The sequence below is a fragment of the Ambystoma mexicanum genome, chromosome 2p, assembly GCF_040938575.1.
Source record: "Ambystoma mexicanum isolate Mex_15411 chromosome 2p, UKY_AmexF1_1, whole genome shotgun sequence".
Taxonomy (NCBI): domain Eukaryota; kingdom Metazoa; phylum Chordata; class Amphibia; order Caudata; family Ambystomatidae; genus Ambystoma; species Ambystoma mexicanum.
This window is the reverse complement of record NC_090923.1, coordinates 593,198,794-593,213,066: the sequence shown is the minus strand read 5'-3', so window position 1 is coordinate 593,213,066 and position 14,273 is coordinate 593,198,794.

Here is a 14,273-nt window from a genome sequence, read left to right as displayed (position 1 = left end):
CCCCGTAGTCTGCCTTACTGGTCTCACTTCGATTGTACATGTATAACTTAGCCTGCAATACTGTTCTGTCCAAGTGTGCTTGACTTACCGCATTTACCTCCACTTGCATAGCCAGCCGCAAAATTATATTGTCCAGTGTGTTTGATTAGCCGGATTTTGCATCCACTTGCACAACGAGCCACAAAACTATACTGCATTATTCGTGTTCTGGCAAACTGCAGTAGTCCACTTAAATACCTTACAGAATCTTCTATGCTAAAATGTCTAACTGTACAATGTTTTAACAGCTATAGTGTTGCCAAATGCCATAATTCACTGCTGGTCTAAACAATCCAGCACTTATACCATTACAGCATTCTACCCATCCTCATGGCCACATTACGTAGAGTTACGCTTACCATGGCTACTTTCCTACCGCTGTTCCACACCATCACACCAGCTAATTTCTTACCCCCTCTTGAACCACATATATCTCACATAGCTTTCACCACCGCTCCTTGCAATACTAATACTCGCACTCTCAGCCCATCGCACCCTGCCCAGTGAGTGACAGAAACGAGAGACTGAAGTCTCGCTTCCTAAAGCAAGCCCCACACCAGACCGTCCTCGATCAAAATCTCTACCACACTGCACGCTATTGCACTGGTAGAGCCCACTGAGTTCAATGTTAACCTTAGTCCACCACCCCCCTCATCCGAGTGTCAGGATGCTCCACTCTCAGCCTCTCCTGCCTTCAAAGGAGCTCTCATCAATGCACGGCCGATGGTAGCTCATGCACTTGACATTGCTGATTTTATCACAACTAACCACCTAGACCTCCTGGCCATCACCCAAACTTGGTTGCACCAGGCAGCAGGCCCGGCCCTCTCACTAGCACTCCCTGAGGGCTACACCATCATTAGGTTGGACAGAGACATCTGCAAAGGAGGGGGGTGGGTAGTACCTTTCATAGCCAAAAACCTCCTTGGCCTTAGAGTCGTCGCCCATGTCGGCCTCCCCTCTGCAGAACTACTGTCGGTCAAACTACCTCTCTCAGCAACCCGAACAATCCTACTTCATCTAATTTACCGACCTCTGGGTTCCATCTCTTCCTTCGAGGAAGACACCACAGACCTTCTGACACAAAATACCAAACCAGGCTCTGAAATTATCCTGCTGGGAGACTTCAATCTAGGCCTTCGCGATTCCAACGACACCAACGCTATTTCCATGGAAAATGCTATATCCCAGCTTGGTTTCAAACACTGCACCCTTGGGCCCACACATAACAAGGGTAGAATGATAGACTGGTTGGAAGATCTTAACTGTACAACTACTATCCTCCAGAACGAACCCATTGCATGGTCGCACCATCACTGCATTTCCTTCTCCATTCAGGAAAATGTGCCCCCTATTCTTGGTTCCACCATTGCCCCACAAACCCTATCCAGAAACCGGAACATAACACTACAGAACCTACAACCTCTGATCCATGATATCCTGGACCCACCCAACTACAACGACCTAGACCTAGCTAAATTGGTTGACCTATGCAATGGCACCCTAGAACTAGCCATAAACAACATCGCCCCTATCAAACTAAGAAAAGCTGAACCGGCAGCCCACCTCAATAAATGGTTCACACCTGAGCTAAAAACTCTCTGCAATGCCAAAAGAGCTGCCGAAGCCGTGTGGAGAAAATCACCTACTACGCCTAACACGGCAGTGTTCGTTTATTCTGCTTCTTCTTCTTATAAATTGTCCATTCTCAACACAAAAAAGAGACATACAATAACAGAATACTAAATGCAAAATCTGGCACTAAGGAGCTCTTCACCATTCTGAGGGAACTAGAGACCCCAGCTCCACCTACAGAAGCCTGTGTCAAGGATGCAGATTGGTGCACTAAAATACAGAAGGCTCTATTTGACAAATCTACAATCCAAAATAGAGACTAAAAGGACTAGCCTGGCCAATAGTTCCAACACTACCTCCCGTCTGGACCCTCTCCCCCCTTTCTCCTTCTCCTCAGTCACTCCGAAAGAAGTGGAAAATATTATCCTAGGCCTAAAACCATCAAGGTGTCAGGGAAACATCTGGCCTGTCCCAGTCATCAAGGAAGGAGCTAAAGGCTTAGCCCCATTCATCACTGCTGTGATCAACTCTTCTTTCAACACTAGCTCGGTCCCCAATAACCTCAAGGAGGCATGGATTATGCCCCTCCTTAAAAAAAAAAACTTAGACCCTAACATACTGACCAATTATAGGCCTATCCGTACAGTCCATTTCCTCTTAAAAATTCTGGGCAGAGTGGCCTATCCCCAAATTCAAAAACATCTGGAGGATAAGAAAAAACTCCATAATCAATAACTCAAGAGTGTCCTGTGAGAAACCTGAAGGTGTCTCCCTAGCTAGTCCCTGGGGATCTGTCATCCAGGTGGCCAGGACATGGCCATCGCTAATGGATCCAGTTCCTGGGCTGAACCACGGAGGATCACCTGGGAGGGGGGGTGGTCCTTAGGGAGTGCAAGTGGGACGCCTTCTTTCAACACCTTTATGCCATCCTACCACGTAGGATATTCCAAAACACTGCCCCCCTTTTTCCGTCACAAACACTTTCACACAACACGGAAGGCAATGGATTAACACCAGAGCTGTTTACCTCACATGTCCCAATACAAGGGTCAGGCAAAGTCAGGCAACTGACATCACACGCACCCAACGGCTCATTCCCTTCCCCCACAACGATAAAAGGTGGAGCACCAGAGCCCAAGGCAGACCGAAAGATGTGAGAGCTAACTCAGCATGGCAGTTCAAGAGGAGGCGAAAGACAAAGAATACCGAGAGGGTGACAAGGAGAGAAGTAACCTTGCCCTTTTCGATCAAGGCCTGTGAAACCTCTGCAGATGGAAACGTAAGAACAAAAGCCAGCATGTGTTGCAGCAGATGTCTGCCGTACACGAGACCATCCTCTGCTGATAACCAAGCCGGGGCAGGACGCTGGTCTCAGTAGTACCAACCTTGACTCTAAAGATGTAAAAAGGCAAACGGTTCATCACAGCCAGTGAGTCGAGGGGAGAATCGATAAGAAACTGAACTGTGTTGAACCAAAAGTAGCCAACGGCTAATTTGAACTCTGAAAGACTTAAAAGATACGACTGAGGAAAGAGGGGGAAAACCAGCAACAGAGACGTTCAGCACCACGTGGGTGCTCAGGCAGCAAACTCTGGCCGATTACCCGGTGGTAGAAACTACCCGAACCAGAAGCCCTTGGGAAGAGGCGAAGAGAGGTAAAAGTGGTCATACAGGGGTCTTGTAAAATCCTCTGTACCATCGAAAGTCTTTGACCTACAGATGATTGAGAAGCAAAGGGAAATTAATTCCGCTTAGTGAAATGAGCGCATGAACAGTGTGTTGTAAAAGTTGGCGAGAGTGAACCCGGAAGAGGGAAGCCGACAAGCAGCAATGAAGCCTGAAGTACTGTTTAAAAAGATATTCAGACTTGTGTATCTACAGGTATTGGAAGACCAGGGGAAGTGAATTGTCCCCCTTGTCAAGTGGGTCCGAGCCCAGTCGAGCTAGATGCAGGGGTGAAAAGCTATCACCCCAAACTTCTTTGAGAAAGGAACTGTTTACTTGATTGATTGAATAAGATATGTGAGGTGTCGGTGCCCGGAAGCGTGGGACCCAGGGGTGAAGCCATCACCCAACCTGAAGAGTGGAAAATAACTTTTTGTTTGTTTGTTTGTTTGTTGTGGAATACATGAGGCCCTCGAAGGCAAGAGACTTTTTAATGAAAACAGACTTTACCATCGAAGAACCAGATAGCTGGAAAGGAACTATCAGCTCGTGCTGGGAAAGCTTGAGCATGTGCTGTGCTCCATGGTCCCATCTTGTCCTGTGCTATAAAAACATGGGGAAGGAAGACCCCTGGCAATCACATCCTGACTTTTGATTCGAGAACACTTTTTTCTTTATTGAAACCCTTTCCCACACTCTTTCTATAATTAGTTGCAAGGACCTGGCAATAGATTTTTCTTCGTATAGGCTCTTTTATTTGACACAACGCCACTAGGACTCCCTTATTTTTCATTTGATGGTCGACGCTTGCTCCCATCTTCGAGGTTTTTTCCACCCTGCCTTCATTGTTCAATAAATACCTTCGAACTGTGATCACTTATGCGTCTTCACTGTTGCCACCATGAGTTCCTTATAGTCCCCAGTGGCAAGAGAAAACCGCTGCCGAGCTTGCAGGAAGGGAGTCTGCAGGGGAATAAAATTCCCTTAAGCGGTCGGTCTGGAAATTCCAAGGAGGGAGTACATTAATCTGGGATTTTCAGGTCAGGTGGCCTTGTACCTTCAGAAATGCAGAGGGCTGGCTGCGCTCAAGTGGTATGACAGGCACTGGTATAGTTTCAGGGTTTGGTGTGAGAAGAACGAGATGTTGGAATTAAAGTGTGGTTTTCTTTCAGCGTTTACATTTCTTCTGGTTGGATTCACAAGGGTTTGATGGTTTCAATCCTCAGGGCCCAGTGGACAGCTATCAAGTCTTTCAGAGAGCATTGGGTGTAAAAGGGAATCAGCTGATGGGTAATCCACTCAGGTGTTTTAGTTTCTTGTCACCCAGTAGTTGTACTCACTTAAGACATGTCCTTTTGAACCAATATAATTATTTATATCAAATTTCTAACCTTGAAAGCAACCTTTCTTCTCACTATGACCTCTGCTTGCAGATTATGGGAAATACATGGCCTGCTGTGTTCCCAGCCATTTCTTAAGATCTTGCCAGATGCCCAACACGAATGGAGGCCGCCATAAGCTGCACATTGTTTCAGTGGTAACTATCAGCAGATGGATAAGGGTGGTCCTTGCTATCTATGATTTACATAGAGGCTGGAAGGAGAATGAGAACGGAAGAGTGTTTGGAGTAGCGAGCAGTGAGGAAGGAGTTGAGAACAGAGGTGAGAGCAGTTTCAGTGGAAAGTTTGGGGCGAAATCCGGATTGAGTAGGGGGGAGGAGAGAACGGTTGGAGGCAAATGCTGAGAGTAGACTAGGCGTTCTAGGAGCTTAGAGAGGTAAGGTAAAAGAGAGATGGGACGAAAGTTGGAAGCCGGGGGGGGGTGGGTGGGGGTGGCACGGGTGTTAGCTGAGGGTTTTTTCAAGATGGGGATGATAGTGGCATGTTTGAAAGCTGATGGAACGGTAGCGGCAGTGAGACAGATGTTGAAGAAAGAGGTGAGGTAAGGGATGAGGAGAGTGTACATTTTGGGAATCAGAGGGGTGGGTAGTGGATCAGAGGGGGCAGCAGTAGGGTGAGTTTTGGACAGGAGGAGGGAAACATCAGAGAGGGTGACAGGGGTGAAATTAGACATGCAGGAGGTTGGGGTGGAGTGAGATGGGGAAGGAGGAGAGTAGGAGGGGGAGCGTAGAACGTTTTGGCATAAGGTGAGTACCTTAGAGGAGAAGAAGTCAGCAGGTGAAAGAGGAGAGGCGGTAGAGTGGTCAGGAGTGGGGAGGTGGGGAAACGAGTAAGGGGGTGGAAATTCGTTGGGGGTGAGAAGATTGAGAGTGGAGAAGGTTAGAGAAGTAGGATCGTTTGGCTGAGCTGAGGCATGAGTCATAGAGGGAGTGGTAAGAGAAGCAAGAGGCTGGGTTTTCTGGTGAGCAGTGTTTAAGCCAACGTCTTTCAAGGCGTCGGAGAAAGCAGCGCATTGATAGAAGGTGAGGGGAAAGCCAGGGTTGGGCGGGTTTGCGGGAGGGGGGGAAGGGGGAGAGAGGGTGTAGTTGATCAAGACTGGAGGAGACGGAGGAGGATAGAGTGGATAAAGCTTCACTAGCAGAGAGAGAGGAAAAGTGGGGAGAGGAGGGGGATGGAGGGAGTACAGGTATCAGAAGTGAGAGGAGTTGAAGTTGCGGAGGTCCCGTCGAGAGAAAGAGATGGAGGAAGAGGGGGGAGGGGGCAGAGAGACAGGGGGAGTGAGGGAGAATGAAAGTAGAGCATGGTCTGAAAGATAGTTGGGGAGGGTGGAGACTGGGCAGGGGGAGAAGGAAGAGAAAGATAAAATCAAGAGTGGAGCCAGAAGAGTGAGTAGGTGAAGTAGGGAGGGGGTAAGAAGATAGGAGTCGAGAATAGATAAAAGAGGGGACAAATGGTGGGAGGTGGAGATATGAAGGTTAAAGTCGCCAAGTACAGTTAGAGGTGTGGGAGTGGGTGAGATGAGGGAGAGGAGGTGTTCAAGGGTAATCATCAGAGGCAAGGGTGCCCGGTGGGTGGTTAATAATTAGAAAGGATATAGCGTGGGGGAGGAGAAGGATTTGTACAAGTATTCAAAAGAGGGGAAGACAGGGAGAGAAGTTGGACAGGGGGTAGAGTGGCACTTATGGTGAAAGAGAAGACCGATGCCGCCTCCCCGGCCAGAAGGATGGGAGACATGTGAGAAGGAGGAAGAAGTGAGAGAAGCAGGTACCGTAGAGTTGAAGGTTCCAGGTTTCAGTGATGCATAGGAATTGAAGATTTAGTCATAGAAACAGGTCCAGAACAGCAGCAGTCTTGTTACATAGAGATCTTGCATTCTAAAGGGCGATGTTGATGATGCCGGAGGATTTAACGATGGGGGGGGGGGGGATAAATGAGGTTGGGACAGCGAGTTAGGGTAGATGGGTGTTGGGATGATCGGGAATGGGTAGGGGAGTGGAGATGGTCATAATGATGAGGCAGAGGGATTTGAGAAAGGGCCGGGAGGTGGAATGGGGGAAGGGATGAGAGAGAGGATGATGAGAAAGGGGAGGGAAGTGGTAGTTGGGGTTGTGCATGCTTGAAGGAGCAATAGGAGCAGGGAGATGCGTGGTTGAAGAGAAGGAGTTAGATGTGGGGGTAGGCAGGGTGGAAGCTTGAGCTGGACAGATAAGTGAGGAGGTATGTGCAGTGAGGGCACAGAAGTGCATAAGGGAGGATTAAGGGATAGTGCGCGGGAGTGAGGGGGGGGGAGTGGAGGCAGAGAGGGAGAATAGGCCCGGGTTGTGGCTCAGGTGCAGCGTTGGCGATATGGACACAGAGGAGAAAACCACTGTGGTGGTGGTGGAGGAGGAGAGTGCAGGGGCTAGGAGCTTTCCCAGGAGCAGTCAGGAGGCGAAGGGCTCAATGCATCAGACCACTGGAAGAGAGACCGCAGAGGCTGTAGGTGGAAGCAATGGCGGTCTGCAGCTGGGGACAGGAGGTAAAGTCAGGGGAGCACAGGAGCCACAGCGCCACAGGAGGCGGGTGGAGTCGTGGGAGATTTGGAGCCAAGCAGCCCAGGGGAGGAGCACAGCTTCAGACGGTAGCAGGTCCCGACGTTGCAGGGGTAATATTGGCAAAGAACTCTCAATGGGTAGTTCAGGCCCCAATGTTACAGGGGTGATAAGGGCATAGTGCTCCCAGTTGGAGGTTCAGGTGCTGAATTGGCACCGTAGTAACAGAGGATAAAACCACTGTGGTGTTGGTGGAGAGAGCAGGGGCTAGGATTATATGGAGGAGTCAGGTGCAGGAGGTAGCAGAGGGGCAAAATGCAGCAGGTGAAGGGGTCCTGACTCAGACAGTAGCTGCCTTTCGCGTTGTGAGTGAACGCGCAGGGATGACCAGTATGGACTGCAAAGATGATCCAGATTGTGGAGCGTCGCCAGGAGTCCACTGAAGTTGAGTCCACCGAGGTCGAAGGAGGAAGAGACAGCAGTCTGCTGCTGGGGACAAGGAGAGATGTGGGGTGAGGGGAGCATCGGAGTGCAGTGCCACAGGAGGGCGGAAGGAGGAGTCCTGGGAGATGCGGAATAAAGTGTTGCAGGAGAGGAGTTCAGTTTCTGGCCCCAACGTTGCTGGTTGCAGGACTGGGGTACACAACGCTAATCACAGCAAGGACCGCAGCTAGATTCAGAGTGCAGTGCCATGGAAGAGGGGCTCAACATCAACCAGAGGCGGGTCCCAATGTAGCTGGATGGAGGACTCGGGTGCACAACACTACATGCAGTCAGGAGCAGGGATACAGAGTAAGGGATGAGGAGCTGTGGGAGGGCGGGTCAGCAGAGGATATGTATGGAGAACGCGTTGGCTGACCCAGACGGCTCTAGGGAAAACGCCTGTTAATGCGCACTAAGGAGGGGGGGGGGCTCAAAAGTCAGGGCAGTGTGTAGTGCAGGCTCAGGGAGGCGTGGGGTTGCTGGGAGACAACTGCCGCGATTCTCAAGCAAACGCTGTGCTGAAAGCTCAGGGTGGTGGGGGCTTGTTGGGTGCCAATTGCCGCAGTACTCAGGCAAGCGTCGTGCTGACAGGTCCTGTGCGGGCCAGAAGGCGAGTCCCTGGAGGTGTGGAGCACGGTTGTGTAATACTACATCAGATGTCAGGAGCAGGGGGGCCCGGCAGCCCAGGCCAGTGCGCCACAGGCGACCCGCTGTAAGATCTTGAGCACGGAAAAGGTTCAGGGTGGTGGGGGCCTGCTGGGTGCCGGTCGCTGTGGCTCTCAGGCAGACAGTGCACTGCCAAGTGCGGACCAGGCGGTGAACCCCTGGAGGCGTGGAGTGCGGGTGCATTCGATGCATCAGATGTCAGGAGCAGGAAGCTGGCAGCCCAGGCCAGTGCGCCGTGCTGTGAAGTCCTGCGCGGACCAGGAGGAGAGTCCCTTGATGTGTGGAACGTGGATGCACTCACAGCAACAGATGTCAGGAGCAGGGGACCCGGTAGTCCAGGGCAGTGTGCCGCAGATGACCCGCTGTCAGGACTTGTGAAGGCCTGATGTAGTCACAGGAGCGGTACAACGCGGATGAGCTCAGCCGCATTAGAGCTTAAGTAGGCGGGAGGCCATGATGGCGCGTACATGGCAGAGGCCCGCAAGCTGCATTCGGGTGGAATCAATTAGCGGTTCTCAATGGAACTTGGGCCGGAGGTGCCTGGGGTGTTAGTAAGCAGGATCATGCAGAGAGGGCTTAGAAAATTGTTGTAAATACCGATCTCAATCAGTTTGAGTCAGCCTGAATGAAGGAGACACAGGATCAGGCTTCCATGCTTCAGTGCCCCCTGGTGGTCATATATCCCACATCAGCGATGTAAAAGTTAAAAAAGACAGGGAGGAAAGACACATCGCTGTCTCAAGCATTTAGACGTGGGAAATTCCCTAGTTAGGGTGCCCTGTTAGTTTAGTCTAATCGAAACGAGGGCGCAGTGTTGTGCACCGCAGGTGTTAAGCGCCACACGCAGAATGGAGCCACAGATCTTGGCCACTCCACTACCACCACTCCACTACCTCAGCTGAACTACTTCTCCATGGATCTATAACAAGCCCAACCGGACCCAAGGCCAGCACTAGTAAGCCAAGAACCCCTAGGGCACCCTCCCCACAAATCTAGGCCCTACTGGCACACTATGGCAGACACGCCACATTCCGCTGCACTGCTATGGAGTGCCCCCCGAAAGTAAGAAAGGCCTTGCCCACTCTAGACTCAGACCTACGACAGGCCAAGATATCTGCTCCATATCCCAGCCACCCCCCCTCAATTCATATGCAACACTAGGCCAGGATATCTCACCCATTGCTAATCCATCACACGTATGCTCAATGCTGTACGTGCCCGAACCCGACCCACACTCCAGCTCACCCTCCCTAGGTGCACCACAATCAGGAACCATCTCCGCACTAAGCCCAAAGTGCCCTCCTTAGCTGCAGACACAGAACACCCCTTTCTTACCTGCAAGCCCACCTGCCAGCCCCTAACACACCCAGCCGAGAAGTACAGAGCTGCTCATTCACATCTCCCGCACCCTAGCATCTTCCCCACTTACAGTCTGTCTGCCCACCTAACCCCAAACCAGTTGCACTCTTACCCACAGGGTGACGCTACACCCACAAACCCAGCCAAGAGGCTCCATCCCACAATCGCAACCAAAACCCCAACAAGGCATGCCCGCCCCACGCAGCCACCAAGCCAAGGCACCACCTCAGCCATACACGCCGGCACCAGCAACATGAGAGTCGTCTCCTTGCACAGGCTAAGAAAGGAACACCTACCAACGATCTTTAAAGGGAAGGGCACCCCCATTTCTCCTTAGCAAACATCTCTAGTGACGTACCCAATCCCTAAGAAGCCATCAAGACTTCTACAAGTACTCGTTCTCTTACCCTCCATTCCGGCAATGGCCATACTCAAACACAGGCTGCCCATAAATCGTAAACTACCAATATTCTTGCCGTCCCACCGAAGGAATCCTCCGCCAACACCCTGCAGAACAATGTCAATGTAACACATAATATTGTTGCAATGCATACTAATGTCAATATCTTGCATGCAAAGCAGAAGTGCACACCAAAGTAGATTCTATTACTCTGCATACTACAGGTGAAACGTCCAAGGCCACCCTATCCCTCTCCACCAACAACCTTGACACTACTGCAACCCCTCCTAAGCCACCGCCAAAACCCCTAGCACACATTAACTGTGCTCTTGTTAACGCTCGCTCCCTGCCAGCGCACAACCTAGATGTCCTAGCCATCTCAGAGACATGGCTCCACAAAGCCTCCAGACCTGCCTTATTTCTAGCCCTCCCATCAGGCTACACCATCTACTGGCAGGACCGCCCGGATACTAGAGGGGGAGGAGTATCCCTCATAGCCAAAGAGTCCCCTGCCCTTCAGGCAGCTCAATACCTTGCTCAAAAACAACAGCGACATCCTCTCCCTCAAGCTCTCCACCTTCCGCACCTGCACCATCACATTCCATATAGTCTAACGTCCACAAGGTCCCACAACAAGTTTCCATGATGACCTCCTCGACCTCCTCCACCTCCTTAAGGACAACACTAAGATATCCTCAAAAACCATCCTGCTAGGGGACTCAAACCTAGGCATCAATGATCCAGTAGACCCACAAGCCGATCAACTTGCCAAGGCCTTGGAAACCCTTGGATTCTCACAATGTGTCACCAACCTCACCCACATCAAAGGCTGCACCCTGGACTGCAGACCTCAACTGCTCACCTTCCATAAGTTCCAACGACCCCTGCCCATAGACAGACCATCATCACATCATCCTCTTCTCCATCACCCCAACCCCAGAAACATAAACAAGCCACCACGCTTCTACCTCCTGCTCTTGCAGGTAGCACACGCAAACTGACTAAAGACAACTGTCTACAATCCTAGAAGTACCCCTACTCAGACCACCGTTCTCCAAAGTCCCCAACGTCCTTGCTCACCTATACAACTCCACAAGCAGTCGACGCGATAGGCCCTCTAGTAGCACGTAGAGTGAAACCCATCAAACATTCGAACTGATGGTACACCCCCCCTTGCATTGCGAAACAGTAAACGTACCGCCCATACCGCCTGGCCAAAAGAAAAAGCGGAAACCCTGAAACTAGAATTCAACAAGCTCTCAGCCAAATATTTAAAAAAAGCCATTTCCTGAGCCAAAGTCGCCTCCTTCAACACCAGGGAAATCATCTCTATCTTTAGGAAACTCGAAGCTCCTGTGCAATCCTTCACCAAAGATGAAGCCTGGTGCTCCAACATCCAATCAGCCATGCTAAAGAAAATAGACCTCCTACACAGCAAAATCCAGACTAACCAAAACAGCCTGAACACCCCCACTCCACAGTTATCACCAGCACCCTGAAAACACCCCCCATCGTCTCATGCTGCCCAAAGTCAAACGCGCCAAAGCAGGTGGGGCTAGCATTTATTGCACAGCCAGACATTGGAACTCCCTGCCAACGTCTCTCAGAGCAGAACCATCTCACTATACGTTCAGGAAAACTTGCAAACTTGGTTGTTCGTCTAAACCTTGTATACGCCTTTCCTCTCGCACCCCCCCTTCTACTGTTCCCATGTAACTATGTATAACCTGTACCTGAAATTCTGCAAGCATTCTACTGTATTCTGTAAGCATTCTACTGTACTCGATGCCCATGGGCTGTGGTGCGCTTCATAAATGAATAAAGTAAAAATAAATAATCTGGTGTCTGAATGTAGGTATAACAGGATGTTCGGTAGTCCCTCTGGGATCTGCCAAACCCTCGGTTTGGTCCAAAGGGGGAAGGGGGAGTCGATTTACCAGATCAAAAGGCCAGTGAGAGGGCTACACTGCCAACAAACAGCACATCACCGTCTTTTTGCTAGGCCTGATTCTGCAGGACTTCCAAGATGTAGCCGTTTAATGTGGTGCCGACCCCTCTTCTAAATAAAGTTTGATACTTGGTTAGTTGGCCAGCATGGACTCCACAGGCTTCCAATCCTTGTCCAAAAGGGCTATGGGTCTTCACTGAAGCGGATTCACTCTTTTTGTAGGTAGGTATCATAATAGAAGGTTTCCAAGTGACTGAAGTGGACTTTAAATTAATATTTCTAAACAGAATGTAGAAAATAGAAGCCCATAGGTCTGGATCGGGTTTAAACGTGTAATTAGTCCATTTGTACCAGGAGCTTTTGAGTTTGAGGATTTTCTAATTAGGACATCAATGTGCTCACAACAAAAATTAAGTGCCGAGTCTGCTGAAGCAAGACAAACGGTACGACAGGAATCAGGCTCTTGCATAGTTCTCCCAACTAGCTTTTGATATTGGGTTACACTGTGTATCCAGTTGATTTTGTACCAAAGAATTAATAATGCACCATAAATTACACATTTGTTTAGAGACGGTGGCTTTCCCGTTCCTCTGCAGCAGAACGCATTTGTGGCTTTTCAGACAATTTGTGGAGCGCTGGTGTAAGAGTCCAGATTCATCATGTATGTCAGGTGGGGTAGTCTCTTTTTTAATATTTCTCAGCCCCATACAAAGGTTCTTGTTTTTTTTTTTTGTTGGACCCCAGCATAAAATGTGTGAGAATGCTTGTTATTTAGAGGTTTGAAGTCATCAGAACATGTAAAGTATTAGATATGGAAGTTGAAAAACAGGGAGTGGGAGGGAAGTCATAATCTGCATTTTTTTTCTACTGAAGTGGCAGAATTATACCCTCAATTTCTTCATTAAACTTTTTTTTACATTAGCCAGAGTCTACCTAATTAAATGTGCCGAGGGTATACGTGAGGATTGGTCAGGATGTTGTGCTCAATATTGAAACATTTCAAATTTAAATTTAACAGACAGCATGTCGTGATTGCTCAAGTCCGTCTCCAAAATCTGGAAGTCAACGCATTCACCAACAATAGGAGACATGAATACGTAATGAAAACACATTGTCGATGAACCCCTATGTTCTGCTAGGTATGCCTCCCTTCAAATTTCAAAATCAACATTTAGAGCCCCCAAACAACAAACAGATGCAACTATCTGTCGCTTTGAAGGTTTCTAGGTAAAGAAGGGGAAAGTATGCACATAGAATTAAGGTCACCTGCACTATAATATGCCATTCACATGGAGAATGCGTATAGAGTTCCAAGACCGAGTGAACTATCTCATTAAATCAATCTAGATTGGAGGGCGAGTGATTCCAGTAAAGATTAACTTAATTAGACTTTTCTAGGTTTTCTTTCCTATTTCAATCTGAATATTGACTTCCAGGATGCCATAATCATCATTTACAATATGTTCCTGTTGTATAGAAGGACACACACATGTAAATGGAGATTCCAATGCAGCTTTATTAAGACAACAGGTACGTGGGTAACAGGCCCCCAGATGTGTGCTGCTCCCTTCTCCAGCTGACTCTACAATTCAACCAACAACACTCCAAATTATATTAAGAACATTCTCTTTTGGAGTGAAACATGTCAACTATATACAGGCAAGCATCATAGAAACACTGCAGAATTAAATATAAACATAGATGAACAATATAACACATCTCATTCCCTTATACTACCAAGCCCCATCTTGCAGACACAACCGTTTGACCCTGAGTCATCACCCATACACATCCTTGGCAGCCATTGTTCCAGACTCTACCATCTTCCAACAGAACAGAGCTGTTCAATACCATCCCCTCGGTCTGCCCCATAGGCATATGTCCATGTTGTTTTACTCTCACTCTCTCTCCCTCCTCAAACTCACACCTCCACAAGTCATTATGCCTCTCCTTCATCAACTCTGCCTTCTTACAAACAGACTCTCTCAACATCTGTTCATTCTACTCCACAAAGCATGCCCTGTCCTGCCACAGCGGCCTAACCGCTGTGTGCGGCATTCCTCTTCCTCAAGACTTCAAACGGCACCAGGTACCTAGTGTCCTGTCTGGACATGCCCTCTTCTCAACCATCTCTTCACAGACACACCTTGCTTCAACTGACATCCATACACCATGTCACATGTATGGATAAACCGTTCCACTGCAAC